Genomic DNA, 14,144 nt, shown 5'->3' on the forward strand with positions numbered 1-14,144 from the left:
TTGCCTAAAACCTGCTCATTTGCCTTATCAGCACAACTACAGGCTGTAGAACAATAACCATTTTCAAAAATAGCCTAAATTCTGTGTTCACTTTTTATTATTCAAATGTCAAGAATCTCATTCCTTTGGAAATACTGCTACAGTTGTACTTAGAAAAAAAAACTTACATCTGAAAATAATTAATCAGCTGACATATATTATTAAATTGCTAATTTTTACAAAATCTATTTTGGTTATCAGACTGTCCTGAGAATGTGTCAAAAGCACCCGGAACAACTGATGTTAGTAAATAGAACCACTGTGTGTTCGCGTGGACAGACAAAAGCAGAGGCCTTGGCCAAATGCACAGCAGGTCCAGGTCTTACTGCTCTCTCCCAGACAAGGCTGCGCAGGGCTGACTCTCCCTCTGCGCACTGCTGCAGCATGGCGTCTAACCACGTCCACCCCTCCCCTGGTCTTCTGAAACATCCTTCAATGGCGGACTCCACACACGCCCTCATCCTGTCCTCTTTGGCCCACTCTCTACACAGTGGCATGATACCTTCCACCAGAAGAATCAAATCATGTCACCCCCACCAACCTTCCACAATACATTATAATCCAAATGACATACATAGAGGAAAACATCATATATCTGCCTTTCTAGCCCATCCCCACGCAGTGCACATATTTTCTCCAAGGCTCTGGCCACTGGCCTTGACCTCTTCTCTTAGATCCATTGTACTCCATGTAGTGCAAGCACACCAACAACGTGGTTTGCACATGCCTTGATTCTTTCTGTCATTCAGGACTCAGGTCTAATGCTACTTCCTGAAACCGGACTTTTGAGACAACCCCACAGACCCTAGTCCCCATCACAACCATGTTCTATACCCTTTGTGTTCTTTAAAGCACAAGTAATATATGGAGTTGCTCCGATTACTGATTTACCTCTGCTTACTGACATGATAATCTAACGTGATACTCCAGGACCCTGCTTGTCTCTCAGTGCAGGAATCTGGTGCCCACAAAAGAGGCCAGAGTGTGAATATCTGGATAAACACGACATAATTGAAGGACCTGATGCATATTTCACATACCACCTAAGACACTGATATTTAAATGAACAGCAAGGGAGCATGTTAACAGAGTTAAGAAGTCCGTGAATCAATATACTAGAACACAGAATTGCAAACCCACTGGCAATACTTTTTAAACATGGACAGCCATCAGAAAGAACTGGATATGCCCCACCCCACTTCCCAGGATTTGATTTAGCTATGTTTTGTGGACATGGGACATCTACCATTTTAATAAGCACTACCTGCAAATGTGATGCAGAAATTCATGGCCCATTTCGGATAATGTCCTGATGTGAACGACTTCCATTCTAGTACTGGTCATTTAAAGGCACCTATGCAGAGTTCAGACATCTGGAGAGTCTATTAGTGCCCTTGTTCCCAAGTGTGCTGCTTTTTGCTGCCACCTGATACCACAGGAGACTTTCCTACATGGCATCCCGACTCCACAGAACTGCTGCTGGTCAGAGGGATGGGAAGAGAAAAGGAAATGACTCACCTGCTGTGTCCCACATGATCTTACCACTCTCGCTCTGGTAACATGCTGATAAGACTCTACACCACACTTGGTTCTTCTCCAGGAGCTGGTTCTGGATGGAGAGACCACAGCTTCCTCTCAGGTTCTACTAGAAGGCAGAGTGAGGGGAAAGAAAGCTCATGGAAAAGAGAGTAATGCAGATAGAAAGCTCATGTGATATACTGTATGAATATAGGGATGGAGAAGCCTGTCTACATTCAGTCCACTACAAGCTGTGCAATGACATTTTTCCTCTTCTCAGCTCATCTCACGAACACTTCCTACACACACCGATGTACGTACATACATACACATACACATACACACACACACACACACACCAGTGGCACTGACAATTCATACATATTGGAAACACGGGCATATGTCAGCTTGTTGTCAACTTTCTGCATGTTCTCTCTGCAGTCCTGCTGTTCTTCTCCTAGACGAACCTGACATTGACCCACAGAGGAGTCAAAGTGCCACTGACAACTACCATTTGCTGATCACTTTCTACATGCCACCCTCTGTAAGTTGTCATTTGTAAACCTTTATCTTCAAGGTCTTCAAAGCACTGAGATGGTCACCATTACTTCTTTCCAGGGCTGGTCAGATGGTCCAGAATTCTAGGCAGGAAACAAATGAGCAGCAGGTCAACTTGAATGTGTGTCCTTCCACTGGCATGGGATTGGATAATTTAGGCATCACAATATACAGTGATGGCAAAGTAGCACTCCTGTAAAAAATGGGGGTCTCTGAGTAGTACTGATAGACACAAATGCATGAATAAATACATTAAGAAGCAAACGAGAAAAAAGTGAAACTATGCTGAAAGACAAGTAATGCTTAGAGAGTAATAAGTGCTCAGGGAAGTGGGTATCAGAGGCAACATTAGCAGGTATAATGGTGATAAGTGATGTGGCAAGAATCATACATAAAATACTCCATCTGTACACAATCCCCCAGCAGTCACTGTTAAAATCTGCATGCTTCACAGCAAAACTAGAGGTAAAACACACAGCTACTAATCTTGTCCTTTTTATGATGGGAAAAATGATATATCATGAAAATGATTAAGTGTAAGTATTCTTCACAATGCACACGTTCCTGCAGTTACGGATACATACACAGATATTCACATGCATCACTTTCTCTCTCTCACCCCGTGATCTCAGCTCCTTGAGGGAGCTGGCTGTGAGATAGAGGACTATCTATGATTCTGCAGATTCCATTTGGAGCAAACATTTGGCCTATGATTGTCTTAGTAGTTTTCCACCAAATTCGGTGTTGGACATTTGTTTCCTTTCTTATAGGTTGCCAAATTCTCTGCAACTTAAAATACTGGAACTGAAACACAGGCAAATATATGTTAACATGAAGGATGTTTTCATCATAGAATGAGTAACCTAACATTTGAAAACTAAAAGATTCTTCAACAGCCTCAGTTAAAATCTACCCACAGACAGTCACTTACTGTGAAATATGTGGAAACTCTAATTTAAAATACCTATCACTTAGAATACCATCAGAAAACATGAAAAAATTAGGAAAAGTCTGCTCACTTCTATGTAGAGTCTAGACACTGAATGGGACAAATCATTGCTGAGAGAAACTAAAGATATATGGATTCATCATCTTCATGGGACAGAAGACACAGCATTGCTAAGGAGTCTGTTCTCCTCAAACTGACCTGCAGATCCAGTACAATACCAACAGAACCCTTAACAGGCATTTTAGAAAAAACTGAAGGGCTGATTCTGAAACTCACAGTGAGTATGAAGAAGCCAAGCTTGAAAACAACCTTGAAAAGGAGCAAAGTTGGAGGATGAACATCTGGTTTCAAAACTCCTTATAAACCTAGAGTAGTTAAGACAGCGTGCTTGGTAATGGCTCCAAGACAGAAAAGGATACAAAGAGGACAGAAGGAGCCACACGCATGTGGAAGGATGCCTCTAGGAGAAGATACCGAGACACTTCACTGAACAAACCACATGCTTTTCAAGGCGTTTTTCTGGGACTCTCAGTGGTGGTAAGGAGAGGAGCCCAGCACTGTGACCAACAACCTGAGGAGTGCCCTGTCTCTTCAGTGTCCTCCACTTTGGTGAAGCTTGAGCTATGACTAGTTCAGAGAAAAGAATTTCAGAAAAAGCCAGAGTGAAGCAAAGGTAGTGAGCTTATTAATTCTTTGGACAGAGACTCACCTAGAATAAAGGCAGTTCATGCATGAAGACATGAGTGTGGACTAGAGAAAGACTTGAGATTAGGTGTCATTACATACGTGTATGTGAGGAGAGGAGGGAGGCTGGGAGAGAGGTTCTGTGGCTTTCAAAGTTACATTGTTCAAAGAATATAATTGGTAAGGTTTAAGTTTAAAGGAAGCTTAAATTCAGGCTTTAAAATTAAGTAAAAGAATACTTTTTAAATGATCTTTTTTCTCTTCAAGAGTTTCTTTTATCACATTAAATTGTAAGGTAGTGATATGATTTAGGCATGATAACAGAGCACTAATGGGGTTCATCTCAAGGCTACAAGCAATCTGGCCCCAAGTAAGCACAGTTTATTCATTTATTTATTTATTTATTTATTTGCATTTTTTCCACATGTAATTCTGGGCACCACATGAGTGCCTAATGCCCAGGGAAGGCACCAGAGTTCATGAGATCTCTGGGAACTGGAGTTACAGACAGTGGTAAACCATCAGGTAGGTGCTGGGAATCGACCCTGGATCCTCTGGAAGACATCCATTGATCTTAAACAACGAGCAATCACTTCAAGCCCTAGTTTATTTGTTATCTAAAAAACAAAAACAAAAAAAACCTTTGAGGTGTCTTTTTTTATGTTGAAGATTTTTTAATGCAATTTATTCTCTTTTTTATTTTAATTTTCATTTTTATTTTGCAATACAATTCAGTTCTACATATCAGCCATGGATTCCCTTGTTCTCCCTCCTCCAGCCCCCCTCACCTTCCCCCCATCCCACCCCCCATTACCACCTCCTCCAGGGCAAAGCCTCCCCCGCGGACTGAGATCAACCTGGTAGACTCAGTCCAGGTAGGTCTAGTCCCCTCCTCCCAGGCCGAGCCAAGCAATCCTGCATAGGCGCCAGGTTTCAAACAGCAGCTCATGCAATGAGCACAGGACCTGGTCCCACTGCCTGGATGCCTCCCAAACAGATCAAGCCAATCAATTGTCTCACCCATTCAGAGGGCCTGATCCAGTTGGGGGCCCCTCAGACATTGGTACATAGTTCATGTGTTTCCATTAGTTTGGCTATTTGTCCCTGTGCTTTATCCAACCTTGATCTCAACAATTCTCGCTCATATAAACCCTCCTCATTCTCGCTAATTGGACTCCCAGAGCTCCACTCGGGGCCTAGCCATGGATCTCTGCATCCAGATCCCTCAGTAGTTGGATGGGGTTTCTAGCACGACAATTAGGGTGTTTGGACATCCCATCACCAGAGTAGGTCAGTTCGGGCTGTTTCTCGACCATTGCCAGCAGTCTGTTGTAGGGGTATCTTTGTGGAATTCTGTGGGCCTCTCTAGTACTTTGCTTCTTCCTATTCTCATGTGGTCTTCATTTACCATGGTCTCCTATTCCTTGTTCTGCCGCTCTGTTGTTGATCCATCTGGGATCTTCCGCTGCCCCAAGCTCTCTTTCCCTCGACCCTCGCCCTTCATTACCCCCACTCATGTCCAGGCTGTTCATGTAGATCTCTTCCATTTCTCCGTCATTGGGCGATCCCCCATTTTCAATACTGCTAATGCGTTATCAAAATCAGGGTTGTTTTTAAATCACTGCTGGTGATCTTTGAGTTCTGATGTAAAAACACTTGCTAATGTTTCTTTCCTATGAGCAATGATGATGAAGCATGTACTAACTTAATTGGCAGCTGTGGACTCCATTGCTGCCCTGGCTACCTTGGGCAAGAGGACTGTGAGTCCAACAGCCAGGCAGACTTGTCAAGTCTTCAGCAGATGTCTCCAACCCTCCACAGATACCCTGAGAAAACTGTCCTAAGACCACAACTGGTTTGTGCTAGTCCTAGGATATGGCTCTAGCCTGTCTGTTGTGAAACTGTTTTCACTGGATTTAGTTATCACAAGCCTCAGGGAAACTTAGAAGGGCATGGAATAATTTCCAATAAGCCTGAGGGGAGCCCTTTTTGGGATGGCCTAGGAGAGGTACTGTATGTCTGGTGGTCAGACACAAGCTGTGATTGGTTTAAAAGCAAAGCCTCGGTGACTGTGATTGGTGGTAAAAGGCAAGACTGCACTGGGACAAAACACAAACCTGAGTGATGGTGATTGATGCTGAGAGGCAAGGCTGTGATTGTCTTCCAGATGGCTGTAGTTGGTCCCAAATACAATCAGGTTGCTCAGGCTTGACTGGAAGATGCTCTCCTGTGCTGTGTGACCTGGTGTTGTAGCATTAGACACAAGAACAGGCCTCTCTTGCTTTGTCCTCCCTTACCTATGTTCAGTACCATAGCTGATGGGATGGAGTTAGCACCAGCAGAACCAAGTGTAATGGGTCACACTTGTAATCTCAGCTATCAGCGAGGGCAGCAGCAGGGTCATGTTTCAATGACCACCTGGGCTATGAAGACTGTGTCTCAGGTAAGGAGCATGAGACAGAGGTAAGGGGGAGGACAGAGGGACAGGGACAGGTAGACATAGAGGACAGGGGAATGGCATTGACAGTGGGGATGTATGGCCAAGTAGAAGAAGAGACAAGGCAACCAGCTGTCTGACGGCTGAAGAAGCAACAGCTGAAAAACCTCAAGGGGCCAGGAAAGAAAGAAGGGCAGGGGAAGTAGAAAGGGGTCAAGAGAGCTAGGAGGGTTGCTACTGAAGAAGGAGAAGGGCTGTAAGACGACAGGAAAGAGAAAATGAAAGTCCTGGCTGTGGAGGGTTCCCGAAGCCTATCTACATTTCAGTTTGTATTAGGGTTAAGGAGCACTGAGTCCAGCACCTACAGAAGAGTTCTGTCAGTGGCTACTGTTAAGGACTGAGTAGCCCTGGTACGTGGACTGCCCTGAAGCTGTGGTGCAAGTTGGAGCCAGGAGCTGAGCAATCTGCACCCTGTGGGGCCACAAGATCTGTAACATTGGCAGGGCTGAGGGGCCTGTTTCTATACCAGCCTGCATATGCTCATGACTGGCAGTTGTCAAGTTCAGTGGGAAAGAAAATGAGACAAATCCAGCAGTTGAAGATCTCCCCATCTACCCACATTGATTTCTATGTGGGTGAATCAAATGACATCCAGCCAGCCTATTGGCAGCTCTGCCACTGTTTGAAAAAAACCTCCATAGATCGGGAAAATCAACCATGACAAAATCAGTGTGTGAACTCTGAACACAAAAACAGCAGGGGATTTCCTTATGTGATATAAGCTTAAGTATTGAAAGGTATACAACTGTGTTCTTTACAGTGTATGGTGCCCTGGCAAAAAGAGTGCTAAGGTGTGTCCTTTTGTGCAAACAGGAGCACTAAGCATAACCCATGTTAATGAAGAGACTTAAAAACTATGAAGAGATTATCGACCATGACTGATGTCACACTACCTGGCCAGACTTCCCTAACTCTTCGAGGTCAGACCATAATGCATTTTTTAAAAATAATCAAATGTAGTTAAACTATGAGGAGAAAAACCCTAAACAAGCAAATCATTCATCTCATCCTTATGATATATTTTAAGATGTATGGAAGCCTGGCATTAACTATGGTGCATGGGATTAACCCCAGCACTTGGGAGACAGAGGTGAGTTCAAGCCTTACATGGACTACAGAGTAGTTTCCAGGATAGCCAAGGCTATTCCTCAGAAAATCACTGTCTATAGAAACAAAAACAATTATCAAAAAGACATATTTGTAGTGGGTACCTGTTCTACCTAGGGATGACCTCAGGCAGGCTTGAGACCTGGGGAGCATGAATGCCTGGCTCTCCTCCTCCCTCTGGGCTTGGGTAGTGTGGACTGACTTAGGCAGCAGGAGGAGCATGGGACAAGACATCAGCCTTCCAGGACTCTGAGATGATTTTGCCTTTTTTTCTGTTTAGTGAGTTGTTCTTTCCAATTTACATCCTAATAAATTCCCTCTACCCCTTAAGCAGACTCCCTTGGATTTCTGGCTACATCTGGTGCCCCCAACGTGTGGGTGGGTCATCATTACAGCCCTAGTGGCTCTTTAAGAGCTCACCTGTCCATGTGGGCTTGGGAGCACCGTGATGGGCTTAAAGACACAGGCACAGGGTGACAGGGGCCACAGTGTATGTCTGGGGAGCAAAAAGTTCTGGCCTCTGCAGGTGGCAACTGAGCTGCAATTAGCAGGCCAGGGATATCACACCTGGGTGCCAATTGTAGCCACAAGTTTTCTTGTATCCTGCCTGGTCCTGCAGACACTCAGTCCCAAGTAAACACACAGAGGCTTATATTAATTACAAACTGTATGGCATATGGCTCAGGCTTCTTGCCAGCTAGCTCTTAGAACTTAACTCAACCCATTCCTATTAACCTATGTTTGGCCACTTGGCTTCATGACATTACCTGTTCTCTCACATCTTGCTTCTCCTGGCGGCAGTTCCCAGCATTTGCTGCAACTACACTCTTCTCCATCTCCATGTTCAGTCTGAATGTACTGCCTAACCTTATTCTGCCTCACCATTGGCCAAACAGCTTGATTTACCAACCAATGAGACCAACATATATGCACAGCATATAGAACCAAATCCCACAGCACATATTGATTCCAGAAATAACAGCAAATCCTCTTGGGTTTCTTGGGCTTATTGATAACGTAATTTTTAAAAAGACTCAATGGAAATTTGATAACAATGAAAGGTTAAGATTTGTTTACAATTTTTATGTGTGTGGGTATTTTGCCCATGTGCATACATGTACAGATCTTGTATTGCTGTGCTGGAAGAGGTCAGCAGAGGATGTCAGAAACCCAGGAACTGAAGTTACAGATGGTTGTGACCATCCATATGGGTTCTGAGAACTGACCAAGGGTCTTCAACTAGAACAAGGGTTCTTAACTACAGAGATATCTCTCTAGCTTCTGTAGGACAATGACATTAGAATTTAAAAGAGAAACCCTAATGTCTTTAGAGCACTTATTCCTGCAGAAGACCCAGGTTTGGTTTCAGCATCCACCAGGAGGCTCACAACCATGCACAACTCCAATTCCAGGGGATCTGATGCCAATTCTGACCTCTTTGCATACCAGGCACCCAAGTGGTACATAGACATTTATGCAGGCAAAATACTCAAACATGGAGAATGAAATAAATAAACCTAAGGAGGAAAACAGAGAAAGAAAACCTGAAAATCTCCAGAGCAAATAATTGCAAATCTCAGCTGCACCAAGGAAAGAGATGAGCAGAAAAAAAGAGGAAAGCTGTCCCATCTGAATTAAGCCTGCAGGGTTCATAAGCAGCCACTTGGTAGGGAGGGAACTTTAGAGAAAGGTCACAGTGTCAGGGAAGAAAAGAGAGTTAGTGAAAGGACACCTAGAAAAGAGAGAAAAGTGTGCAGATCCTAGAGGCTACAAGATTGCAACTATGCTTGAGATTGCTAGAAGAGTGGGCTTATGGGATGGGAACGCACAGAGAATAAATCCTTCTCTTTAAATTACAACGTAGCATGACGGAAAGAAAACACATGAAATTGAGGAATCCAGAATGAGAAAGCAATAAAAGCCAGGGGATGGAATGGCGGTGCCTTACCTGTGCAGACTCCATCAGTGGAAGGTATACAATGATGCTTTTCCTCTTCCCAGCTCATCACATCACCATGGAAACACACAGTGATACCTAGGAATGCATACACATAATGGAAGTGAGAGCTTGTTCATTTGCCATTACCTTGCCAAGTGCTCTCCCTTGTGTGTACTCATGAACTACTTTCATGCCAGAGTCATCACACTGACTGCATGAAAGAGGCAAGGGAAATTTGTCTTACTAGACACACACAACATGTGTCTGCTTTCTGTCTCTTCAGGCCTCAAAATGATTCTTTGAGGTGGACATCATTAATTTCTTTCTATACAAGGGCTCAGACAGTGCAATGTTTAGACTCAGGAAATGCTCCAGAGGCATCTTTAATGGACTCTTCTGGGCAATACTGGGAAAAATTGAACATCAAAACACAGAATGCCAATGTGACAGGGTAATTGTAATAGGTATTCTGAGACATTCTGAGATAAATCCATACATGAATAAATAACTATGGGGAATAAGTAAGCAATATATTAAACACCAGATCATCATGAAGAAGCAGGAGTAGAATTATAACACATCAAACCTATCACAGTAATAACAGATTTAACTAACTTTCACAAATATATTATTAGTCTCTGCTATAGCACACAGAAATCATTTAGGCACTGGGGTAATGATGTTGGCTAAGGAATAACAGGGAGAAAAATACACACCACACTTGAGCCTAATATGCTCTTAATCTGTGAATTACATGAGCACATTATTTAACATTCAGTGATAACTATGCCTGGCAACTTCAGAGACATATTCACACATGTATAACAGTATACACTGTGGGAGCCCGTTTTCAGGTTCCTCGTGGCTTTTCCCAGCAGGTCCGCATAGAGAGGATGATTGGACCACGGGCCTGAGTGCAGGCGTCTGAGATGGACTGCACTTGGCTGTGCTGGGGGGAGGTCTTTTGCTCCACCCCTTGTCATTTCCATAAATACCCTAGGGAAGAGACTGTCTGGGTCAATTGAAATAGGTTCCCGGTCCTCTCAAGGCTATCCCATATTTTCTGTTTACCTCCACAATGTAAATCCTTCTATCTAACATTTCCTGCTACTCTCACTCAAGAAAACTCTTGTGGTGTTGGTGGGTAGCTGTCTCCCAATACATAAATACACGCTTACAAATGTCAATGCAAAAACTCAGCTCTCACCTCAAAGGAAGAAGAGAGAGTTTATTCTGGAATCAAAAATGAGTGAGAAAATATGAGTGGGACAGATTTAGGTTAGAACAAATTCCATGTCACAATGCGGGAACAGTTGCATGCAGTTTGTCTAGTAACAGAATGAAGAAAATTATGAATCAAGGCACTCCTTAAGTGCATTGGTGGAGATAGTAAGTAGGCTATTATGGTAAAGCAGAGAAACTTTAGCTACAGGCATTAGCTGCCTTGTGATGACACTCAGTCCTTTGGCAGAAAATTAAGGCTTTGCTAAAGTGATATTTTCTGATTTTTTTTAAATGCCAGGTCCAACTTAGTGACAAGATGCTAGATCAGTCCAACACAGAGGGGCCGAGTTAGAGAACAGCATTGCCTAATAGGAGTACTCCATTTGAACCTACAGTAATTGGACCAGCATGCTATTGGAATCAACATTGGCAAGTAAAAGACCAAAATCTACTGTCCGTGCTTACACCAACACATTTACAGACCATTGCCTACTGTGCGCCAACATTTTCCTATGTATCCCATGCTGACATCAAGCCTGTGCAGAGTCAGGGCTGAAAAGAACTGACAATATTGCTGCTGCAGCCTCTCAGGCACTGGGAATATTGGCACATGTACCATGCCTGGAATGTTGGAGAACTGATGGTTGACAAACAAGAAAAGGCAATTTGGTGCAGAAAGGATGGTCTTTCTGCAAACAATGCGGAGGCAAGTGTTTATCCATATCCACAAATATAAATAAAAATCATATCATGTGCAAATACCACTCAAAACAAATTAGAGATGGAAAAATATAAAAAATAAGCCTGTAAGTGTCAAAGAGAACACAGAGAAGAAAATCCTTGTTTCTGGGACTGAGTGAAGATATCACAGACAAGACACCAAATAAAACCACAATTGAAGAACTGGAGAAGGTGAATCCTTACAATTTAAAATCTCCCGCTCTTCCAGAGGATGGATGAGAACTGAGAAGATAACTCTATGGCTAGGAGAAAAGTTAGAAAAACACATATTTAACAACAAATTTCTATGAATCATACAGAAAAGCTCACAAAAGTCAGGCAGAAAATAGAAATTGAGAAATGGGAAAGGTTTCAGGTGTGTTGTTCAAGAGGGACATTGATAGGACTGTCCTTTTTATAAGAGATTCATTAGAAATATTAGTGCCATATGCAGAGAGCATCATGGCAGGGATTCTGAGGAGACATCAGGGCCACCTGGTGGGTGGGTATCACAAAAAGGGAAAATAAAATCCCAAACTGGTGCCAAGCACACAGTATCCCACACCTGAAGTCCCTTCACGAGGCAGCTGAGGCAGGAGAATGACTGAGAGTTCTCAGCCAGGATAGGACACAGTGATTGCTGTCTCAAAAGCAAATAAAACCTCAAATTACTAAAAACGAAAAAGAAAATCCTCTAACCAACTGCATATTGAAATCATCATCTGAGACATGCAGGGTAATCATTGACTTCTCTTTAGGCTTTATCACTTACTGTCCCCCCGATCCTGAGAGTGAGCAATCTCATCCCCTTTTCACAGAGCAGGAAACTGGGATCAGAGTGTGCTCACATTGTCTTATGTCCCTCCTGCTTCCTTCCTCAGAACACCTAGCCCGGACAATGACTCCAGCACACCCGTCCCTGCACAGAACAGCACACTGAAGAGGCACAATAGTTTCAAATTTCTCTCCTTCTGGAGACACACTGGCTACAAATCCTGAAGTGGGGGTGAACCTACTTGGGTCTGGGATCCCTGCATCTTCCTCTCCACCCTCAGGAAGAATCCAGTGCTCACCTCCAGGAATGCATAAGCTCAGCTCAGTCCAAAACTAGGGATGCTCATTTTCCAGGACACCACCTGGATCGCCATTGAAAACAGTCTTCATAATGAGCCCAGGTTTCTATGACAACAGCAATGCTTCCCCTGTTCAGTAAGCAGGAATGGTTCTGCCCAGCCCTCCCTTCCTTTCTCTCAAAGCAAGAACTCTTCACCCTTGTTATCACCCGAGAAAGCATACCCATTAGAGAAACGGCCACCAGCAGGAAAGCAGAGCTTTGCTTTTTTGTCTGTAAACCAAACATATCCCTTGAAGCGTGACCATAGTCTACTCACCTGAATATGGTGGTCTCCATGGAAATGTCATCACTCTGTTGTCACTGTGAGAGATGAGAAATTTCTTCCAATAAATAGCTATGCATATATAACCTCATAGAGGAAGATAAAGTCTGGGACACCTTGTGCAGAGACATGCTGCAAAAGAAAACCTTGAACCTGGAACCTCACATATACAAAGCATACAAAGCATGCACTCTACTGCTGAGCTACTTCATTGATGAAAGCACTTAAGAGAGAAAATGATCAGCATTCATATTGACTACAAGGTACTGTGTCAGGTCTTTTCAGGCTATTTTATGGCTTCCAGTTTAGGGTTGACAAGATTTTAAGGACATGTAAAGAATGAGAAAACAATCTATTTTCAATAAATAATAATAATAACAATAATAGTACCCATTAGTGAAACTGCCTCCAGCAAGAAAGCTGAGTTTGCTATTTTTTCTGTGAAGAAAACATATCCCTGCAGGCACAACCATGTTCTACTCACTAGACTATGGCGGTCTCCATGGAAAAGTAGTCACAGTCATAGATGAACATTGATGTCATGGTAACAGATGAACAATTTCAACCAATAACTGGCCCAAATTGAAAGTCTCTGACACCTTGTGCAGAATCATCCTGGAAAGCAAAATATGGAAGTTAAAATTACTAGGAGATGCCGAGAATCGAACCCGGGACCTCATACACGCCAAACATGTGCTCTACCACTGAGCTACATCTCCGCGTTCGAAAATGTGTTGATCAAAGCCCATATGAATGCTGAAAGACTGATTCAGCGTATATATTGACTACAAGGTTCTGCGTCAAGACATTTGAGTATATTTTATTGTTTCCAGTTTAGGGTTTTGATAAGATTTTTAGGACATATAAAGAATGAGAAAACAATCTATTTTCAATAAAAATAATTATAATAATAATAATAGTACCCATTAGAGACATTGCTACCGGCAACAAAGCTGAGCTTGTTTTTTTTTTTTTTTTTCTGTGAACAAAACATATACCAAGAGGCATGACCTCATTGGACTCACCAGTCTATGGCGGTCTCCATGGAAAAGTAGTCAAGGTCATAGATGAACATTGTTGTTATGGTGACAGATTTCATCCAATACTTTCATCCAATAATTAGCTATGCACATATGATCCCCTAACAAAAAGTTAAAGTCTAGGACACCTTGTGCAGAAACATCCTGAAAAAGAAAATTCAAAAGTTAAAAAAAAAAAAAAAAACTGTGTTGGAGATGCCGGGAATCGAACCCGGGACCTCATAAACGCGAACTACGCGCTCTACCGCTGAGCTACATCCCCTTGCTTCTCACCTAATTGATCAAAGCCTATATGAATGCAGAGACACTGATCTCCCATTCATACAGACCTCAAGGGTCTCCTTCACCTACTTTGAGTATATTTTACGGCTTCCACTTTAGGGTTTTCATAGGATTTTTATCACATTTATTGGATGAGAAAATAATCTATTTCAATCAAAGTAAAAAATAATAATAAACCACCTTATGCTAT

At 42.8% G+C, this 14,144-nt stretch overlaps 2 non-coding genes across 2 annotated transcripts; both read right to left on the reverse strand.

Moving 5' to 3' along the window:
* Positions 1–13,279: 13,279 nt before the first annotated feature.
* Positions 13,280–13,351, reverse strand: Trnaa-ggc (transfer RNA alanine (anticodon GGC)). Its single transcript has one exon. It is a non-coding gene; the product is annotated as a tRNA-Ala (tRNA).
* Positions 13,352–13,862: 511 nt separating this feature from the next.
* Positions 13,863–13,934, reverse strand: Trnaa-cgc (transfer RNA alanine (anticodon CGC)). The gene has a single exon. It is a non-coding gene; the product is annotated as a tRNA-Ala (tRNA).
* Between the last annotated feature and the right edge of the window lie 210 nt (positions 13,935–14,144).

This window comes from Peromyscus californicus, unplaced genomic scaffold, assembly GCF_007827085.1.
Source record: "Peromyscus californicus insignis strain IS unplaced genomic scaffold, ASM782708v3 Scaffold_10__1_contigs__length_136768540, whole genome shotgun sequence".
Lineage (NCBI taxonomy): Eukaryota > Metazoa > Chordata > Mammalia > Rodentia > Cricetidae > Peromyscus > Peromyscus californicus.